We start from the raw sequence: 22085 nt of genomic DNA on the forward strand, positions 1-22085 counted from the left end.
TAATTTAACATGATGCAGACGTTGTTCTCGCTCACTATTGAAATCATATTTCTGGAGAGAATGCATTTCCTACTATGATATGTGTGTTTCATCTTTTGCATATCAGTTAGAATTTTTTTGGGCATTGTCAATTGCTTAAAACCATGGAATTTTTTTATCGATTCAGTGATTAAAGGTTTTGTTTTCGATAGTATCGATTCAGTGATTAAAGGTTTTTAACGATGGATTGACTTGCAGCTTTGTTATTTGTTTCTGTTGTTGTTGTGGACTTCACTCGGAAACAAAAAAGTTGGAACATGTTTCCAAAAGATATGATTGATCAAATTTGCTGCCTTGCCTCCGATACCAGTCGTCCAAACCTGAGGTTGAGATAACCTGTTGATATCATATAATCACTCTTTCTCTTCGAACTTGACGAAACAACATTGATACCATTTCTTATAGATGCCATCATATTAAGGAAACAACAAACAAAACATGAGATGAAAATTGAACTTTGTTACGGCCAATATTTACAAGAACATAAAATTTTCTTTCCCTTCCATTGTTATGATATACATGAACAAACATCATTTTCCGTATAAGTTTTCATACATGCAAGCTACAAATCAAACCACCAGGTCATAGTCGAATCAATAGGGAAGTCGTAATTATCATCTATGATCTCCGTCTGCTCACACCCAACAATGTCGATCGATGACGACGACGAAGCGGCTGCGACCGTGGTTAAATCAGTGCTGGTGCCATACATCACCGAGGCTGGAATCGTGTCATCGGACATCAAGGAGGCATAGACCCGTTCCAGGCTCGCGAAGAAGTCATCGTCGGTGCTGTGCATATGCTCGCACGCAACAAAGTCTATCGACGACGATGAGGAGGAAACATCTGCGACCGTGGTCGAATCAATCCGAGTGTCATCGGGCATCGAGAGAAGATCGGCAAGGCCTGGCGGTGAGGCCTTCGGGATGGTAGTCAAGGCTGTGTCGGTGTCATCCGACATCAGGAAGGCTTCAACCTCTCTGGCGAAGAACGCATCGTCGGTGCAGTTCTGCTCACCGCCAAGATCGACCGACGACGAAGACGAAGCCAAGAATGCTTCCAGTTCTTCCGTAGTTATCGGGAGCTCACCTCCACCAACGTCCATTGATGATGGAGAGGCGGCTGCGACTCCGGCTTCGTTCGGTGCAACGGAGTCGACAGAGGAAAGATGACTCTCCGGGGGTGGGGGTGTCACAGCAGGAGCCAATGAGGGATGTTGCACCACCGCGGTTGGAGGTGGTGAGACGTCGGATTGCACCACCGCGGTTGGAGGTGGTGAGACGTCGGATTGCACCACCGCGGTTGGATGTGGTGAGACGTCCGACTGCAATGCTCTGCCGGGATGTGCAACCAACCCCCAGCATGGCTTCTTTGAGAGAGTCGATGCTTTTGCCGAGAGAGTAGAAGATTCGTCTCTATTTCTCTTTAGCCCAACGAAGCTGTCGCCGGTGACCGTGTCTGTCGCGGCCTCCGAGGTGGTCTCAACCGTTTTGATGGTTTTGCCGCCGGAGTAGGCACAATGCGAGCTTCTCTTGACGTGACAGAGAACTCGTCTCTCGAAGCCGCCGGACGAACACATCTCGAACTCGTACATCGTCCACCCGGAGTTCTTCCGCCGACCATCGTTGAAAGAAAGGCAGCTCTTTCGCCCGACCACCATCTCGCGCCCGCCGACCATGGACTTAACGGTTTCTTGCTTTTTGTACAGAGTCCAAGAACCGCTGCCGGCCTTTCGATCGACGCGCGAGCCGCCGCTGTTCTTGGGCTTGCGCTCCGCAAAGAAATAGCCCTCCTGCCGATCGCTGCCGAGAAGATTCCACGGCTCGGTGCCGTAGACGTCCGCGAAGGCGACAGCGCGGCCAGGGAGGGGTGCGCCGGCGACCCAGTTGGCGAGGTAGTCAACCAAGAGTTCCTCCGCCGTGGGAAGGAACCTGTAGCCGCTCGGTACGAGGTCGATGGGCTCCATTGATGGACGACCAAAGATGGTTTCTTGACTAGGAGAGGAGAGGAAATCAACGAGGAGGAGAATGTAGGCAACGGGCGCGCAGAGTGATTCTTGAAGCGTGTTTCCTGTTCTGGATTCCGAATCCCCAAATTAATTATATTAATAAGATTTTAGTGTCGTATTATATATTTAATTTGAAATTAACTTCCGCACGTGCTCATCTTCTTTGTGTCTCCAAATCCACCGAGCCCTTCGCCCCGTTCGATCTGTCTCTGCTCGGGAACGGCGGTGAGCATTTTGTCCGAAACACCTCATTTTTCAGCATAATGCATGGATTTTAGTGCGGATTTTGAGTTTTCTTCGATCGATTTCAGGTTTGTTCGATGATCGCGAAGACGGAGGAGGTATGTGCGCTGCTTCCTCCAGTATTGCCTTGTGGTTTGAGGGTGGGAGCTGACGGAACCAATCAGAGGGACGAGGAGGGTGATCATTTGCCCCTGTATGCCAACGAGGTCCGTCGCAGTGTCAACCACAGCGAAACAAAATTATGGACGAGTTTCTCTACAATAAAAGATAAGATGCTGAAACACAGTGACAAGCTTGAAATTTTGATTACAGCCTTTTAGCATACACCTCAAGGTTTTTAAAAGCCGCAAAACTTCAAGACTGAGTAGTGTTATCAGCAGACAACATAGGACGGATGGACCTCAGCAACACTCACCAGTAAGATAGCAGCACTTTAGGACAACAATCTAGTGAGAGGATAAAGTAGCACAAAACAATAGCAAGTGATCTCAATTTCACAAATGAAATAAATGTAGCTGATTCATTTTGTGATCTCATCTTGTTCATGCGGATCTATTGATGAATCTTATCTTCTTTCATTTTAATTTGCCTTGTTTAGGAACCTATTCTGGGAAATGATTGTCCTTTTCAAGACCAGTGGGTGTATTTTCCCTTTTCTCCCTCATAACAAAAAAAAAAAAAGCGGGAAAACTTTTTACTTTTTAATTTCTTGAGAGGATTGAGTTTTTCTTCCAAAGTATACTCCTTAGGTGAATTGGTATTTTTTTATTTCCTGTTAAACAAGTATGAGAATTTAATTACCTCCACGCTATATTAAACTTTTTGATTGAGGATAATAATTTTCACTCAAATGTTTAACAAATTCTTGCTGAAGGGTTTTGGCAATAAAAACTTTTGTTGGTAAGATCAATTTTGGTGATGGCAAGATCGGTGATGGAAAAAATATATATATTTTTTGCTATATCTTAACAAATAATCAGAAAATAATATTTATTTTTTTCCCCAAATCTCTGAAGTCATCTGGTAATATTTTGCAAGCATATGAATACCATATACCATGACATAAACATTAAGGAGTCCACTATTCTGAGCATGTGAAAAATAACAGCAATTGGTGTTTAGCTAATATTCATAGTAATGAAAACTTGCAAAGAATGCAAGAAGCTCTAGAAACGAGTTTATCTTAGCAGCAACAACATTAAAATAAAGGTGAAGGTGATTTGAAGTTTGTTTTACAACTTCATTTCATGGAAACTCTCCAAATACGTTTCACAAATCCTAGTTCCTCTTCCACATAAAAGCTCAATATAAGAAAAGAACAAATAGGATACATGCTAAGCTAAGATATAGAACAATATGTAGAATGGATGATCCAATCATGGATCACAGTATCATGTTGATCGGTGGTATTGGCCCATAAACAGTCCGGTATAGTCGATATCGATGTACCATATGTCTGAAGTACATCCCAATTTTTTTTTTTAAAGCCAAAAGATGATTGGAATTCACAAAAGATAATTTTTAAGTATTTAATCCTAATTAATGATAACTTATTATATTTAAATAAGAATATAGTGTATATGAGGCATGAAAGAATAGGAATAACAGGTTCTAAGGACGAGAAAGTGAATTTATCTTTTTATTACCATCAATTTGACCCTAAGTATCCCTAATTTAGTTCTAAATGTAAGAGAAAGAACCTAGTTGAGACTAAACATAAGAGAATGACCGTAATCACGTTTAATCTTTGTACAAAATGATGATATAACATAGAAAAAAGGTAAATGCTATCTCAAATTAGAGTGAAATTCCATCATATCATGAGTTTGCATCCCTCCTTTATTTAAATCAATATCTTGATTACTACTAATCACCGATCATGAACTTTCACAAAGAAAAGTGTGAGAAAGAGTAAGAAAGCGAATGAGAGTAATACTGAGTTAAAAGGGGGACACATGAGGATTTAAAGTTCCAAAAGAGGCCTCAATGGTTAATTTGAGTATTCGGGTTCCACTTGAGCCGATTTGGATTGGTATCGATCAAATTTCGATCGATACAACATGAGTTTCGAAGGTACCGAGCAACATATTATCCATACTTGTCCGACACCTCGCCTGATTCTTGCATACCATCTGAAACGAGCTTATCACTTTCCATTCAGTGGGCAGACCAGTATGTACAGCTCGTTTCATATTATTTTGGATGGTATGCCATACAATGCATCAAATCATGATTGCATATACTGTTTAATTTTCACTTTTCCATTTAATCTTTGTTCATCAAGTATCATATACCTCTACTGCTGTATACTTTAATCACACAAAAAACAAAGAAAGACTCCAATTTTTCCTTTTGCTCTAACAAACACAGAAACAGAAGGAAGGGGTGATTCAGAAGGTTTTTTGGGAGGTGGAGCAGCATATTGAGGTGGTGGAGCATAAAAAATTGAACTTTAAGAGCATAAAAAATAGAAGCCATGAACACTCTAAGCATCCTTCCAAAAAGCCGCTGCTCCTAGGTGGTGGAGCAGCATATTGAGGTGGTGCCATTACAGGAAGCCCATGGTAGTATCCTACATCAACAAAAACATGATTTCCACAAATTACATTGATTTGTGCTGAACTATATGTGTTGGAGTTACAAATTTGATAAAACTCCGTGATTTGGAGTTACAAAATACAGCATTTAAGTTTGATAAAACTTATTCCTGCAACTGCACAACCACGGTTTGATATCGATCTGACATCGAACTATATAAATTAGTATCAATTAGTATATATTTAATTTTTATTACATTTTCCGTGGTATTAGATGGTATAGACCAGTGTGCCATCTAATATATTGGTTCCGTAGTGGTTCGATTGATTGCTGAAATCGGAACTGTGTTGACTTTTAAAATCTTAAAGTGTCAAATTGCACAAATTTGTGTCCGTAATCGTTCATTCAGGTGGAGAGCATGCATGCATGAGGCCCCTTTTTCTATTAAGATCAGAGGCTTCCTTGATCATTTGGTGAAGGGTTGATTTAGTGGTGAGTGTCTGATCGATTTGTACAGTGATTAGCTTCTTGAGACTAGAAAGAATCTTTATGTGTCAGCCCCTTTATTTTCTTTGTCGATATTGTTGGTTGACTCCTTTTGAACTCTTCCATGGCCTAAGCCTCATAATGAAGGCAAGAACATGGTGATGGAAGGATAGGTAAGAAGCATTGATCATATTACATGATGTAGAACTGCATCCGAAATGATCCGCTTGACTATTGATGGGCCAAGATACGCCTGATATTGAGTATTTTGTTAACCATAAATATAGATCTCACTCTTAAATTCTATCACAATTTGGAAAGTGTAGCTAAAATTGTATCTATGTGAAATTTGAAGCATCAGGGACTTTTGTTTTTAATTTTGGGTGAATAGTAGTCTTTGATTTGTATTTGTGAATGGAAATAATTTGTATTTTATAATTAGATCGGGGTTGCTTTGACAATTTCTTATAAGTAGAGTTGATCTTTTTACATGGTAAATTATATATCCTTGCAAAAGCTTGAAGAAGCCATATCGTAAAGGATGGAGTTTTAGTGTTCAGTCTAGTGAACGAGATTGATTTCACAAAGACCATAGGAAGCATGTGCCTGTTTAAAATCGTGCGATACACTAGAGATGCTTGTTTTGAAAATCTATAAATATGATGGATCACAGACATGGTTAAAAATCCTATTGGTAATGGGCGCACGGATGGATTCTTGAATCGAATCCTATTGGTTAATGTAAGCTGTTTCTTATTGTGGATTCCGAAGCCCCCAAACAAATTAGACGACATCGTGATCGACCGCTCGTTGAATCGCGTCCGTTTATTTCGATCTGGAACGCATTGATCCATCGAAAATCCAAATGCATATTGTTTTGAATCCGAGGCCTATAATGACGTGCGCGTACATAATAATCTCTCCGTCCTTCGCGACCCGGCGACGCAACCGGGAATCCAAAGACGCGGAGGAGGAGGAGGAATAGAGAGCGCGATGGGTCTGCAGGTGATGAGAACAACATCGCTACGTGATTTCTGATCCTCTTTTCCTGTTGTTGTGTTCTATTTTGCTAATTTTACCCTTTTTTTTTTGGGGATATGTTGACCTAATCTTTGAGCTCTGACTGTGCGTGTATGTTAGTCATAATGATCTTATTTTGCTTAGAACATCTGCAGTTCTGTGGCTGACATTCATGTAGTTTCATGGATCTGGAGAGCATGCATGCATGAGGCCCCTTTCTCAGTTAAGATCAGAGGCTTCCTTGATCATTTGGTGAAGGGTTGATTTAGTAGTTAGTGTCTGATCGATTTGTACAGTGATTAGCTTCTTGAGACTAGAAAGAATCTTTATGTGTCACCCCCTTTATTTTCTTTGTCGATATTGTTGGTTGAGTCCTTTTGAACTCTTCCATGGCCTAAGCCTCATTATGAAGGCAAGAACATGGTGATGGAAGAATATGGTTTTTCTTCCGATGAAAAATAGAGACATAATTTCATTTTTGTTATATTTATTGGTATCTTAATTTTATCTGATACAGCGAGGCTTAAACTCTTCAAATGTTTGTGAATAATTGCTACAATGAGGAAGAAAAAACATAATGCCTGAAATTAGTGGCCCTAAAGTAATAAATATAATTGCTAGAATCTGCTATCAATTTCCCTCAGTTGATGTTCATGTTATGTGTGCATGCGTGCACACATGAGAAGAAACAACTTTTCCTAAATGATACTCTTTTGCACACATATGTTAGGATGGGAAAGAAAACACATGTCTCGGAAGAGGAAAAGAAAAAACATAAAAGAAGTCTTGGTCTTCTGCTCCCCATTTCTTCCAAATAATTGAATTGAAAAGATGGGCTTATTTTTTTATGTTTTGTTATTAATTATCGTTACTTCTTATTTATATCATTGAAACTGTTCCATCAATCATTTTTTTCAGTTTTACTTAGCATATGGCCTTTGTTATAAGTAGTCTATAAGTATTAAGATTGTATCTTTATCTACTTCCTAGTTTTTTATTTATGTTTATAAGTGTTTGCTTCTAAGAATCTGTCTTGATGGTATTGGTTATTGTGCCTCATAGTACATTCCGAGTCAATATATTTATTTGCTTGTGGTCTCTTAGAAATCTGTGTCAAGCATAGTATTGGTTTTGATCACGTTGGCCTCAGAACTTTGATAGTTTTCTCTAATAGACTCGATTGATCCAAAGGAACTTTTATTTATGGAGTTAATTAGGCAAGACATTCTTTTTTAGAAGAAGAAAATGATCATTCTGATTCCAACAAACAAGATTTTCTTTTTCCTTTTTCCATTAGATTCTCGTTTGCTACCTCCAAATAATGAAGCTTACAATTCTGTTTTCCTATTTGCAACTCAAGTCTTTTGCCTTCCTTTTCTTCCATATCAACTACAGGAACGTAATGAATTTTGGGTTCTCAAATTTGTAATTTCATGATTTTCATCAACTCTCTATTGAACTCAAGTTTGAATTCATGGCATACTCTCTGAATGAGGTGGATTATTGTGTGTGTAACATGCATAGAGATTCCTGTAAATGCTAGTTTTTAGATCGTGGCATGATTTCTGTTCAGCTCAAGCTTGAAATGACAAACATAACTGATCTGGGAAGAACAGCAAACAAAGATCAATTCTGATGGTAACGGGGATAAGTAGTAGATAGTAGAAAATTTTGCAATGAAAAATATTCTGATGACTGCAGCAAAATGATTGTTACGGCCAAAGATTCGATGAGGTCATAAGTTATTTGAATTGGATTCTTGGTTTTGTCTTCATTTATATCCTCTGCCAATGCCTCTCTATTTTTGCTGCAACTTCAAGTATTTTGGTTTTGTGGCTGCTGCATGGCTGACTGCAGTAGGAATTTGTCTCATACACTTGTTTAAATCATCAAGAACAATTTTAGTCAAACTGTGTTCTTACCTTCTTTTTGTTTGAATCCAAACTCTTTTTTTAAGTTTCTTGGTTTCTTTATCACTCCTCTGGATGCCGATTAACTTAAACTATGCAATAAAAACTATTTGTTCTTCCTATTTGATACTTCTGTCTCTGAATTCTTTGAAGACAGGGAAGAGAAGAGATTGTTGATTAACGTGTTTTTCTACACAAATGTGAATCGAAGTTGACTTAATTATTAATTATCATGGATTTAGTTGGTTTTATTTATGTCGGATTAATTTTTGGATAAATTTTTATCATGATATTGAATGAAATTATTAAGGGCTTATATATATTATTTAAAAAATGAGAAAAAAATAATTTTTAAAGGTTAAAATCAAATGCCTTATCATATTCAAATAATTTTTTTAGTTTTAAAAAATATTTTTTATGAAGTTAAATTAATAAGATTTGTGAGCCCCTTTTTCTCTAAAGATGTTTATTTTATTGTAAGATTTCCCTAGAATAATCGTCAATGTTATATATTTTTGCATTGAGCATCTCAATTTTTTTTTTTTGCAGTTCAGTTTATTTTTCATAAATGATAAAACTATCATTAAATGATTAATTGACGGAAATTGAATTCTTTTTTATTTGGTTTTTATTTAGTGGAAACCCTTAAATTGTTCATTATTTTAATTTTATACATTGCAAAAAGATTACATTATTAATATATAATTAAAATTATACATTTTCAAAATAACTAGTTAAAAATTGATTTAAACATTATAAAATAATAAACTAAGATCCATTTATATGATAATATTTTTATTTTTAAATAATATCTTTTATTTAATATGTCAAAGTTTGATGTGTCTTTTGTTAATGTCGTAATCCGATGCTCGACCATTAAGATGGCAATCGAAGCGATCTCCAATCTTCACTCACACAAAGTTTCACGAACCCTAACGTTAAGTATCTCCCTAGATTGTTTCTTATTGTAACACTTTGTGGATTTTATTTTCTTATGTTTTAGTTTGTTGGCGATGGTGTGTTCTTTGCGGAGCTTAGTGACGTCCTCACAAGAACCACTGAGCTGTGGACGGGTACTCCAGTGTTGAGGTCAACATCGGTGATCATTACTAGAGCCGCCAGGACCCTGAACGTACTTGATATCGATCTTCAATTTATGTTAAGCCTCGGTGGTACACCCGATTTGGACTTCGTATCATAATTGTGTATGGTGAGAAGGAGAGAAGGATATTGGAGTTGACTTCTGTGGTCCGATAAAGATTCAACTTTTTGGAAAATGGTGTGGAGCTGTACACCGAAGGTCAACAACAGAGGGCTTTGTGCAATTGCTTGGGCTATCTTTTTGGTACAAGCTTCTTGGAGGTGAGCTCATCATTAGACATTTTGTCTGTGGCAATTTAATTTAGATTTTGTCTATCTTGCTTGAAAACATTAAGGTTTTTCATTGGAATTGTTTGTCTCAGATGCTTGAAAGAACTTACAAGTGAGTGTGCCACATTCATGCAGTTTTTCATTGGAATCAGTTTAACAATTATGAGGACATTCTGGTTCTTCCTTGCATGGCCTTTGTTTAAATATGGGTTTGAGACTAGATGATTTGTGTGCAATTGGTTGTAAAGTGATTCCTTGCATTAAGTAAGCTTTCCATTCTTATTATGCATTTGTTGGTTGTAATCTTTTGGCCTCTGCTGTTCTAATTTTGGGGTCTTTAGCAACAATGCATAAAATGAAAACTATTCAGTCGATGATAGTGGTCAGACAACCATAGATGGATCCACAAATGACTTGACTACAGTTTCAGTTTGTTCATTAATACCATCTCAGATATAGTTGTACACCTTACAATGCTTTAATAGAACTTGGTTTTCTAGCATTGCTCATATAACGACTTGCCTATTGATAACTTCAAACTAGAAATACTTGTCTGCTGTGTCTAAATGCTTCAAATTTTTTACTACAGTAACATTGCTTGTGCTGAAATTTAGATGGATGAATTTATTTACTTCCTAAATAGCAATGAAAACATAGATATCCCTGGAGAAATATATATTCAAGTTCTTAATGATCCCATTTTAACTGACCTATTACTTTTTGAGATTTAAATTTTAGAGTGACGAGAAGAATTTGAATGCTATAACCTTTGTAAAAAAAAAAGAATTGAGATTACATTTCTTCTTGATAAGCCAAAGTTTTTCTAATTTATATGTTTCTACTCGTCGTAGATTGAAGATTGGGAGTCCAATCTTTCCAGAAGTATTATTATTTGTTCCTTATCATTTGTTATTTGTTCTCAGGAGTATCATTCCTTCTTAACATGGAGGAGAAGGGAGCATAGGAGAGGAGAGCAAAGTGAGAGTGAAGCGCTTATATGAAGGTAATGATAGATACGGCTGTTGGATCGTTTCTTGAACAGAATCCAAATCTAAATCCTGTGTTTCCTAAAGCCCCAAGATTAATTAATTAATTAATTAATTAATTAGATTTATATGTTTAATTTGATATATATATTTATTTCGAAATCAAGTTTCCCTATTTCTCTCCTATCTTATTTTTCTCTATCCTTCCATCCATAGTGTCTCCGAGATTCTCTATTCCTAACTCTCTATTGAACTCAAGTTTGAATTCGCGGCATACTCTCTGAATGAGGTGGATTATTTTGTGTGTAACATGCATAGAGACTCCAGTAAATGCCAGTTCTTAGATCATGGCAGGATTCTGTTCAACTTAAGCTTGAAATGACATGCATCACTGATCTTGGAAGAACAGCAAACAAAGATAATTTCTGATGGTAACTGGGATAAGTAGTTTATGGTAGAAAAATTTTTAATGAAACTATTCTGATGACGGCAGGAAAATGATTGTTACAGTCAAAATTTTGATGAAGTCATTAAGTCATTGCAATTGGATACTTGGTTTTTTCTTCATTTATAACCTTTGCCAATGCCTGTGTTTTTTTGCTGCAACTTCAAGCATTATGATTTTGTTGCTGCTGCATGGTTGACTGCAGTAGGAATTTGTCTCATACACATGTTGAAAGCATCAAGAACAATTTTAGTCAAACTGTGTTCTTACCTTTCTGTTTTTGTTATAATCCAAACTCTATTTTTCAAGTATCTTGCCTTCTTGATCACCCCTCTCGATACTGATGAGCTTAAACTCTGCAATAAGAATAATTTGGCTTGGCTAAGTTTAAATGTTTGAGGAGAGGGAAAAACTCAAAATATCTTTCTTTTTCTTCTATTTTGCTTTATTTCTACGTCTATAGTGCCACATGATAAAGGAGATGACTTTTTGTTCTTCCTATTTGATACTTCTGTCCCTGAATTCTTTCTACATCTCTAGTGCAGCATGATTGCTTTAAAAGAGCTTGGTTTCCTCGCAATGCTCATATAGATACTTGCCTATTGACAACTTCAACTAGAAATGCTTGTTTGGTAGGTTGTACCTAAATGCTTCGAATTTTTTATTGTACTAACCTTGTTTGTGCTGAAATTTAGATGGATGAATTTATTGACTTTCTAAACAGTAATAAAAACACAGATATACCTGGAGATATATATATAGATATATATATTCAAGTGCTTAATGATCCATTTTAACTGACCTTTTGCTTTTAAACATGTCAGGGTGTCCTCGATATCGAAGTAAAGATCATGCTGGACTAGGATCCTAAAAGAAAGCAGGGCCCCATGACTCCTTTGCCAGATCATGTTACAATTCATGCCCCAAAGGAGGAAGAGGAGTTACACTCCAGAAGAATTTGAATGCTACAACCTTTGCAAAAGGAATTAGGATTACATTTCTTCTTCATAAGCTTTCGGCATGTAACAAGTCAAAATTCTTCTGATTTATGCGCTTTAACTAGTCGTAGATTAACATGAAGGAAGATTGGGAGTCCTTAGGCCCATATCTTAGTTTGTTCCAATCTTCTCAGGAGTGTTATTTGTTCTTATCATTTGTTTGGAAAACCGACGTGGTTACTCCCACAAATTTTTACTCTTTTGTAGACTTGATATTAGTTATTTGAATTCGTATGTAACTTCCAAAGCTGGAATAGTAGACTCAGATTGGTTGTTTAAATTCATTCAAAATTCTGAATATGTAATTTATATGTAATTTGACCATTTTTTCTGAGTCGTAAGATGAATGGTATGTTCTTCTATCTCAATTGTCTTGTATTTCTTAACGGTGGCTTATCAGGACTAGTTGTTGATACTATGATCTTCATTCTCTACTGTGATATGTGTGTTTAATCTTTTGCATATCAGTTAGAATTTTTTTGGCCATTGTTAATTGCTTCAAACCATGGAATTTTTTTATCGATTCAGTGATTAAAGGTTTGGTTTTCTATAGTATCAGTGCACACCTGTTGTTTTTCTATAGTATCGATTCAGTGATTAAAGGTTTTTAACGATGGATTGACTTGCAGCTTTGTTATTTGTTTTTGTTTTGTTGTTGTGGACTTCACTCGGAAACAAAAAGTTGGGAACATGTTTCCAAAAGATGATTGGTCAAATTTGCTGCCTTGCCTCTGATACCAGTCGTCCAAACCAGCAAAGTCAGAGGTTGAGAGAACCTGTTGATATCATATGATCACTCTTTCTCTTCGAACTTGACGAAACAACTTTGATACCATTTCTTATAGATGCCATCATATTAAGGAAACAACAAACAAAACATGAGATGAAAATTGAACTTTGTTATGGCCAATATTTACAAGAACATAAAATTTTCTTTCCCTTCCATTGTTATGATATACATGAACAAACATCATTTTCCGTATAAGTTTTCATACAAGCAAGCTACAAATCCAACCACCAGGTCATAGTCGAATCAATAGGGAAGTCGTAATTATCATCTATGATCTCCGTCTGCTCACACCCAACAATGTCGATCGATGACGACGACGAAGCCGCTGCGACCGTGGTTAAATCAGTGCTGGTGCCATACATCAGCGAGGCTGGAATCGTGTCATCGGACATCAAGGAGGCATAGACCCGTTCCAGGCTCGCGAAGAAGTCATCGTCGGTGCTGTGCATATGCTCGCACGCAACCAAGTCTATCGACGACGATGAGGAGGAAACCTCTGCGACCGTGGTCGAATCAAACCGAGTGTCATCGGGCATCGAGAGAAGATCGACAAGGCCCGGCGGTGAGGCCTTCGGGATGGTAGTCGTGGCTGTGTCGGTGTCATCCGACATCAGGAAGGCTTCAACCTGTCTGGCGAAGAACGCATCGTCGGTGCAGTTCTGCTCACCGCCAAGATCGACCGACGACGAAGACGAAGCCAAGAATGCTTCCAGTTCTTCCGTAGTTATCGGGAGCTCACCTCCACCAACGTCCGTTGATGATGGAGAGGCGGCTGCGACTCCGGCTTCGTTCGTTGCAACGGAGTCGACCGAGGAAAGATGAGTCTCCGGGGCTGTCACAGCAGGAGCCAACGAGGAATGTTGCACCGCCGCGGTTGGATGTGGTGAGACGTCGGACTGCAATGCTCTGCTGGGATGTGCAACCAACTCCCAGCATGGCTTCTTCGAGAGAGTCGATGCTTTTGCCGAGAGAGTAGAAGATTCGTCTCTATTTCTCTTCCGCCCAACGAAGCTGTCGCCGGTGACCGTGTCTGTCGCGGCCTCCGTTAAGGTGGTCTCAACCGTTTTGATGGTGGTGCCGCCGGAGTAGGCACAATGCGAGCTTCTCTTGACGTGACAGAGAACTCGCCTCTCGAAGCCGCCGGACGAACACATCTCGAACTCGTACATCGTCCACCCGGAGTTCTTCCGCCGACCATCGTTGAAAGAAAGGCAGCTCTTTCGCCCGACCACCATCTCGCGCCCGCCGACCATGGACTTAACGGTTTCTTGCTTTTTGTACAGAGTCCAAGAACCGCTGCCGGCCTTTCGATCGACGCGCGAGCCGCCGCTGTTCTTGGGCTTGCGCTCCGCAAAGAAATAGCCCTCCTGCCGATCGCTGCCGAGAAGATTCCACGGCTCGGTGCCGTAGACGTCCGCGAAGGCGACAGCGCGGCCAGGGAGGGGTGCGCCGGCGACCCAGTTGGCGAGGTAGTCAACCAAGAGTTCCTCCGCCGTGGGAAGGAACCTGTAGCCGCTCGGTACGAGGTCGATGGGCTCCATGGATGGACGACCAAAGACGGTTTCTTGACTAGGAGAGGAGAGGAAATCAACGAGGAGGAGAATGGAGCAGAGGAGAGGCGAGAGGCGCAGGGCGCGGGGAGAGAATTCAGAGTGAAGCGCGGAGAGAAGTCAGAGCGAGAGTGGGAGAGGAGAGAGAGAGAGAGATATATATATATAAATAAATATATATATATATATATATATGTATATATATACATATGTATGTATATATATACATATAATGGGCGCACGGATGGATTCTTGACTCGAATCCTATTGGTTAATGTAAGCTGTTTCTTATTGTGGATTCCGAAGCCCCCAAACAAATTAGACGACATCGTGATCGACCGCTAGTCCCGATCATTGAATCACGTCCGTTTATTTCGATCTGGAATGCATTGATCCATCGAAAATCCAAATGCATATTGTTTTGAATCCGAGGCCTATAATGACGTGCGCGTACATAATAATCTCTCCGTCCTTCGCGACCCGGCGACGCAAACGGGAATCCAAAGACGCGGAGGAGGAGGAGGAATAGAGAGCGCGATGGGTCTGCAGGTGATGAGAACAACATCGCTACGTGATTTCTGATCCTCTTTTCCTGTTGTTGTGTTCTATTTTGCTAATTTTACCCTTTTTTTTTTTGGGGATATGGTGACCTAATCTTTGAGCTCTGACTGTGCGTGTATGTTAGTCATAATGATCTTAGTTTGCTTAGAACATCTGCAGTTCTGTGGCTGACATTCATGTAGTTTCATGGATCTGGAGAGCATGCATGCATGAGGCCCCTTTCTCAGTTAAGATCAGAGGCTTCCTTGATCATTTGGTGAAGGGTTGATTTAGTAGTTAGTGTCTGATCGATTTGTACAGTGATTAGCTTCTTGAGACTAGAAAGAATCTTTATGTGTCACCCCCTTTATTTTCTTTGTCGATATTGTTGGTTGAGTCCTTTTGAACTCTTCCATGGCCTAAGCCTCATTATGAAGGCAAGAACATGGTGACGGAAGAATATGGTTTTTCTTCCGATGAAAAATAGAGACATAATTTCATTTTTGTTATATTTATTGGTATCTTAATTTTATCTGATACAGCGAGGCTTAAACTCTTCAAATGTTTGTGAATAATTGCTACAATGAGGAAGAAAAACCATAATGCCTGAAATTAGTGGCCCTAAATAATAAATATAATTGCTAGAATCTGCTATCAATTTCCCTCAGTTGATGTTCATGTTATGTGTGCATGCGTGCACACATGAGAAGAAACAACTTTTCCTAAATGATACTCTTTTGCACACATATGTTAGGATGGGAAAGAAAAAACATGTCTCAGAAGAGGAAAAGAAAAAACATAAAAGAAGTCTTGGTCTTCTGCTCCCCATTTCTTCCAAATAGTTGAATTGAAAAGATGGGCTTATTTTTTATGTTTTGTTATTAATTATCGTTACTTCTTATTTATATCATTGAAACTGTTCCATCAATCATTTTTTTCAGTTTTACTTAGCATATGGCCTTTGTTATAAGTAGTCTATAAGTATTAAGATTGTATCTTTATCTACTTCCTAGTTTTTTATTTATGTTTATAAGTGTTTGCTTCTAAGAATCTGTCTTGATGGTATTGGTTATTGTGCATCATAGTACATTCCGAGTCAATATATTTATTTGCTTGTGGTCTCTTAGAAATCTGTGTCAAGCATAGTATTGGTTTTGATCACGTTGGCCTCAGAACTTTGATAGTTTTCTCTAATAGACTCGATTGAACCAAAGGAACTTTTATTTATGGAGTTAATTAGGCAAGACATTCTTTTTTAGATGAAGAAAATGATCATTCTGATTCCAACAAACAAGATTTTCTTTTTTCCTTTTTCCATTAGATTCTCGTTTGCTACCTCCAAATAATGTAGCTTACAATTCTGTTTTCCTATTTGCAACTCAAGTCTTTTGCCTTCCTTTTCTTCCATATCAACTACAGGAACGTAATGAATTTTGGGTTCTCAAATTTGTAATTTCATCAACTCTCTATTGAACTCAAGTTTGAATTTGTGGCATACTCTCTGAATGAGGTGGATTATTGTGTGTGTAACATGCATAGAGATTCCAGTAAATGCTAGTTCTTAGATCATGGCATGATTTCTGTTCGACTCAAGCTTGTAATGACATGCATAACTGATCTGGGAAGAACAGCAAACAAAGATAATTTCTGATGGTAACTGGGATAAGTTGTAGATAGTAGAAAATTTTGCAATGAAAATATTCTGATGACTGCAGCAAAATGATTGTTACGGCCAAAGATTTGATGAGGTCATAAGTCATTTGAATTGGATTCTTGGTTTTGTCTTCATTTATATCCTCTGCCAATGCCTCTCTATTTTTGCTGCAACTTCAAGTATTTTGGTTTTGTGGCTGCTGCATGGCTGACTGCCGTAGGAATTTGTCTCATACACTTGTTTAAATCATCAAGAACAATTTTAGTCAAACTGTGTTATTACCTTCTTTTTGTTTGAATCCAAACTCTTTTTTTAAGTTTCTTGGTTTCTTTATCACTCCTCTGGATGCCGATTAACTTAAACTCTGCAATAAAAATAATTTGACTTGGCTAAGTTCAAATGCTTGAGGAGAGGGAAAAACTCAAAATATCTTTCTTTTTTGTCTATTTTGCTTTATTTCTACATCTCTAGTGTCACATGATGAAGGAGATGACTCTTTGTTCTTCCTATTTGATACTTCTGTCTCTGAATTCTTTGAAGACAGAGAAGAGAAGAGATTGTTGAACAACGTGTTTTTCTACACAAATGTGAATCGAAGTTGATTTAATTATTAATTATCATGGATTTAGTTGGTTTTATTTATGTCGGATTAAATTTTGGATAAATTTTTATCATGATATTGAATGAAATTATTATGGGCTTATATATATTATTAAAAAAATAAGAAAAAAAATAATTTTTAAAGGTTAAAATCAAATGCCTTATCATATTCAAATGTTGGACCAGTGAAAACTAGTATGTGCTCCTTAATATATTCTTATTTGTGATTTTCATTCTTTGCCAAACAAAATTATAACACTTTTTTCTTTTGTCTCTTTGTAGGCTGACCTGGTATATTCGATATGAGGGACAGAGCCAAGTGGGATGCTTGGAAGGTTGTTGAAGGTTTACAAAATCCACTTGACAAATCTTATATATATATATATATATATAACTTGTTGGACAAAATTTATTTCTTATTTAATATTAGTAAAGTTGACAGGGAAGGAAGTCAAAGGAGGTGGCTATGAGTGACTACATCACAAAGGTTAAATAGCTGCTCAAGGCAGTTGCACATCTTGCTCTTTGTAGTACCATGTAAGCTGTTACCTTCTATCTTCAACTCGAATCATCCAGTGGATGTTTTTGTTATGGATTTCATCTCCTTTTGTGTCTTAACAATTGACAGTATCTGAAATCTAATGTAGTGTCTTATTATTTCATTAGTGTTTCATTCGAATTAAGATGCATGCGGATGTCGAGTTTTTAGGTCAGGAATGCTAAGTGTGGGCATGTTGAATAAGCATTACCTGCAGCCCATATATTTAGTGAAGCTTTATTGATTCCCAGTAAGACTGTAAATTGTCTGTTAGGTTTTGTTCATTTTTCTCTTCGGTACTACAGGCTAGAGATCTTTTATCTTTGTTCAGTTTCTTCCCCTTCAAACCTAGGCAATCTGTGATAAAATTTTATAAGAAATTTAATAGTAATGAGTGTATATAACCTTGAAACTTAGCTGATCTTTGAAAAGGAGGCTTTTTATAGTTGTCTTCCTATAGTATGATTATTTAGTCTAACAGTCCTGGTAGAAAAATCCTGTCAATTTTATCAGATATTCTGCTATGACTTTTGGGCTTCTTTCTACATCCAAATTTGTATAGAATGTGTTTTGTGAAAGGCATGGATAGTTGTAATGCAGACATTGATCGAGTGTTTTATCTTTCAGTATGTCATCCGACATTTATTTGCTTATGGTCTCTTAAAAATCTGTGTCAAGCATAGTATTGGTTTTGATCACGTTGGCCTCAGAACTGTGATAATTTTCTCTAATACACTCGATTGCTCAAAAGGAACTTTGCTTTATGGAGTTAATTAGGCAAGACATTCTTTTTTAGAAGAAAATGGTCAGATTCCAACAAACAAGATTTTCTTTTTCCTTTTTCCATTAGATTCTCGTTTGCTACCTCCAAATAATGTAGCTTACAATTCTGTTTTCCTATTTGCAACTCAAGCCTTTTGCCTTCCTTTTCTTCCATATCAACTACAGGAACGCAATGAATTTTGGGTTCTCAAATTTGTAATTTCATCAACTCTCTATTGAACTCAAGTTTGAATTCGTGGCATACTCTCTGAATGAGGTGGATTATTTTGTGTGTAACATGCATAGAGACTCCAGTAAATGTCAGTTCTTGGATCATGGCATGATTCTGTTCAACTCAAGCTTGAAATGACATGCATAACTGATCTTGGAAGAACAGCAAACAAACATAATTTCTGATGGTAACTGGGGTGAGTAGTATATGGTAGAAAATTTTTCAATGAAACTATTCTGATGACGGCAGCAAAATTTTGATGAAGTCATTAAGTCATTGCAATTGGATACTTGGTTTTTTCTTCATTTATAACCTTTGCCAATGCCTGTGTTTTTTTGCCGCAACTTCAAGCATTATGATTTTGTTGCTGCTGCATGGTTGACTGCAGTAGGAATTTGTCTCATACACATGTTGAAAGCATCAAGAACAATTTTAGTCAAACTGTGTTCTTACCTTTTTTTTTTTTGTTATAATCCAAACTCTATTTTTCAAGTATCTTGCCTTCTTGATCACCCCTCTCGATACTGATGAGCTTAAACTCTGCAATAAGAATAATTTGGCTTGGCTAAGTTTAAATGTTTGAGGAGAGGGAAAAACTCAAAATATCTTTCTTTTTCTTCTATTTTGCTTTATTTCTACGTCTATAGTGCCACATGATAAAGGAGATGACTTTTTGTTCTTCCTATTTGATACTTCTGTCCCTGAATTCTTTCTACATCTCTAGTGCAGCATGATTGCTTTAAAAGAGCTTGGTTTCCTCGCAATGCTCATATAGATACTTGCCTATTGACAACTTCAACTAGAAATGCTTGTTTGGTAGGTTGTACCTAAATGCTTCGAATTTTTTATTGTACTAACCTTGTTTGTGCTGAAATTTAGATGGATGAATTTATTGACTTTCTAAACAGTAATAAAAACACAGATATACCTGGAGATATATATATATTCAAGTGCTTAATGATCCATTTTAACTGACCTTTTGCTTTTAAACATGTCAGGGTATCCTCGATATCGAAGTAAAGATCATGCTGGACTAGGATCCTAAAAGAAAGCAGGGCACCATGACTCATTTGCCAGATCATGTTACAATTCATGCCCCAAAGGAGGAAGAGGAGTTACACTCCAGAAGAATTTGAATGCTACAACCTTTGCAAAAGGAATTAGGATTACATTTCTTCTTCATAAGCTTTCTTCCGGCATGTAATGAGACAAAGTTCTTCTGATTTATGTGCTTGAACTAGTTTTAGATTAACATGAAGGAATACTAGGAGTCCTTAGGCCCGTATCTTAGTCTGTTTCAATCTTCTCAGGAGTGTTATTTGTTCTTATCATTTGTTTTGAAAACCGACGTGGTTACTCCCACAAATTTTTACTGTTTTGTAGATTTGATATTAGTTATTTGAATTCGTATGTAACTTCCAAAGCTGGAATAGTAGACTCAGATTGGTTGTTTAAATTCATTCAAAATTCTGAATATGTAATTTAGATGTAATTTGACCATTTTTTCGAATCAGTAAGATGAATGGTATGTTCTTCTATCTCAATTGTTGTCTCAATTGTCTTGTATTTCTTAACGGTGGCTTATCAGGACTAGTTGTTGATACTATGATATTCATTCTCTACTATGATATGTGTGTTTAATCTTTTGCATATCAGTTAGAATTTTTTTGGCCATTGTCAATTGCTTCAAACCATGGAATTTTTTTATCGATTCAGTGATTAAAGGTTTGGTTTTCTATAGTATCAGTACACACCTTTGGTTTTTCTATAGTATCGATTCAGTGATTAAAGGTTTTTATCGATGGATTGACTTGCAGTATTGTTATTTGTTTTTGTTGTTGTTGTTGTTGTTGTGGACTTCACTCGGAAACAAAAAAGTATTTGTTTTTGTTGTTGTTGTTGTTGTTGTGGACTTCACTCGGAAACAAAAAAGTTGGAACATGTTTCCAAAAGAAGATTGATCAAATTTGCTGCCTTGCCTCTGATACCAGTCGTCCAAACCAGCAAAGTCTGAGGTTGAGAGAACCTGTTGATATCATATGATCACTCTTTCTCTTCGAACTTGACGAAACAACATTGATACCATTTCTTATAGATGCCATCATATTAAGGAAACAACAAACAAAACATGAGATGAAAATTGAACTTTGTTATGGCCAATATTTACAAGAACATAAAATTTTCTTTCCCTTCCATTGTTATGATATACATGAACAAACATCATTTTCCGTATAAGTTTTCATACAAGCAAGCTACAAATCCAACCACCAGGTCATATTCGAATCAATAGGGAAGTCGTAATTATCATCTATGATCTCCGTCTGCTCACACCCAACAATGTCGATCGATGATGACGACGAAGCCGCTGCGACCGTGGTTAAATCAGTGCTGGTGCCATACATCACCGAGGCTGGAATCGTGTCATCGGACATCAAGGAGGCATAGACCCGTTCCAGGCTCGCGAAGAAGTCATCGTCGGTGCTGTGCATATGCTCGCACGCAACCAAGTCTATCGACGACGATGAGGAGGAAACCTCTGCGACCGTGGTCGAATCAAACCGAGTGTCATCGGGCATCGAGAGAAGATCGACAAGGCCCGGCGGTGAGGCCTTCGGGATGGTAGTCGTGGCTGTGTCGGTGTCATCCGACATCAGGAAGGCTTCAACCTCTCTGGCGAAGAACGCATCGTCGGTGCAGTTCTGCTCACCGCCAAGATCGACCGACGACGAAGACGAAGCCAAGAATGCTTCCAGTTCTTCCGTAGTTATCGGGAGCTCACCTCCACCAACGTCCGTTGATGATGGAGAGGCGGCTGCGACTCCGGCTTCGTTCGTTGCAACGGAGTCGACCGAGGAAAGATGAGTCTCCGGGGCTGTCACAGCAGGAGCCAACGAGGAATGTTGCACCGCCGCGGTTGGATGTGGTGAGACGTCGGACTGCAATGCTCTGCTGGGATGTGCAACCAACTCCCAGCATGGCTTCTTCGAGAGAGTCGATGCTTTTGCCGAGAGAGTAGAAGATTCGTCTCTATTTCTCTTCCGCCCAACGAAGCTGTCGCCGGTGACCGTGTCTGTCGCGGCCTCCGTTAAGGTGGTCTCAACCGTTTTGATGGTGGTGCCGCCGGAGTAGGCACAATGCGAGCTTCTCTTGACGTGACAGAGAACTCGCCTCTCGAAGCCGCCGGACGAACACATCTCGAACTCGTACATCGTCCACCCGGAGTTCTTCCGCCGACCATCGTTGAAAGAAAGGCAGCTCTTTCGCCCGACCACCATCTCGCGCCCGCCGACCATGGACTTAACGGTTTCTTGCTTTTTGTACAGAGTCCAAGAACCGCTGCCGGCCTTTCGATCGACGCGCGAGCCGCCGCTGTTC

At 38.4% G+C, this 22085-nt stretch overlaps 2 long non-coding RNA genes and 1 pseudogene across 2 annotated transcripts; all 3 read left to right on the forward strand.

Annotated features, from left to right (window-relative positions):
- The first annotated feature begins 6220 nt into the window (after nucleotides 1-6220).
- On the forward strand, nucleotides 6221-10619 carry LOC135609166 (uncharacterized). Its single transcript, XR_010485694.1, has 3 exons — nucleotides 6221-6319; nucleotides 9248-9606; nucleotides 10539-10619. It is a non-coding gene; the product is annotated as an uncharacterized LOC135609166 (long non-coding RNA).
- LOC135611439 (small nucleolar RNA snoR143) lies at nucleotides 9871-10072 on the forward strand (annotated as a pseudogene).
- Nucleotides 10620-14836: 4217 nt separating the features above from the next.
- LOC135610553 (uncharacterized) lies at nucleotides 14837-20254 on the forward strand. The gene is made up of 4 exons (XR_010486183.1): nucleotides 14837-14933; nucleotides 17461-17523; nucleotides 17621-17715; nucleotides 19709-20254. It is a non-coding gene; the product is annotated as an uncharacterized LOC135610553 (long non-coding RNA).
- Nucleotides 20255-22085: the final 1831 nt, after the last annotated feature.

The sequence above is a fragment of the Musa acuminata genome, chromosome BXJ2-4 (genome assembly GCF_036884655.1).
Source record: "Musa acuminata AAA Group cultivar baxijiao chromosome BXJ2-4, Cavendish_Baxijiao_AAA, whole genome shotgun sequence".
Lineage (NCBI taxonomy): Eukaryota > Viridiplantae > Streptophyta > Magnoliopsida > Zingiberales > Musaceae > Musa > Musa acuminata.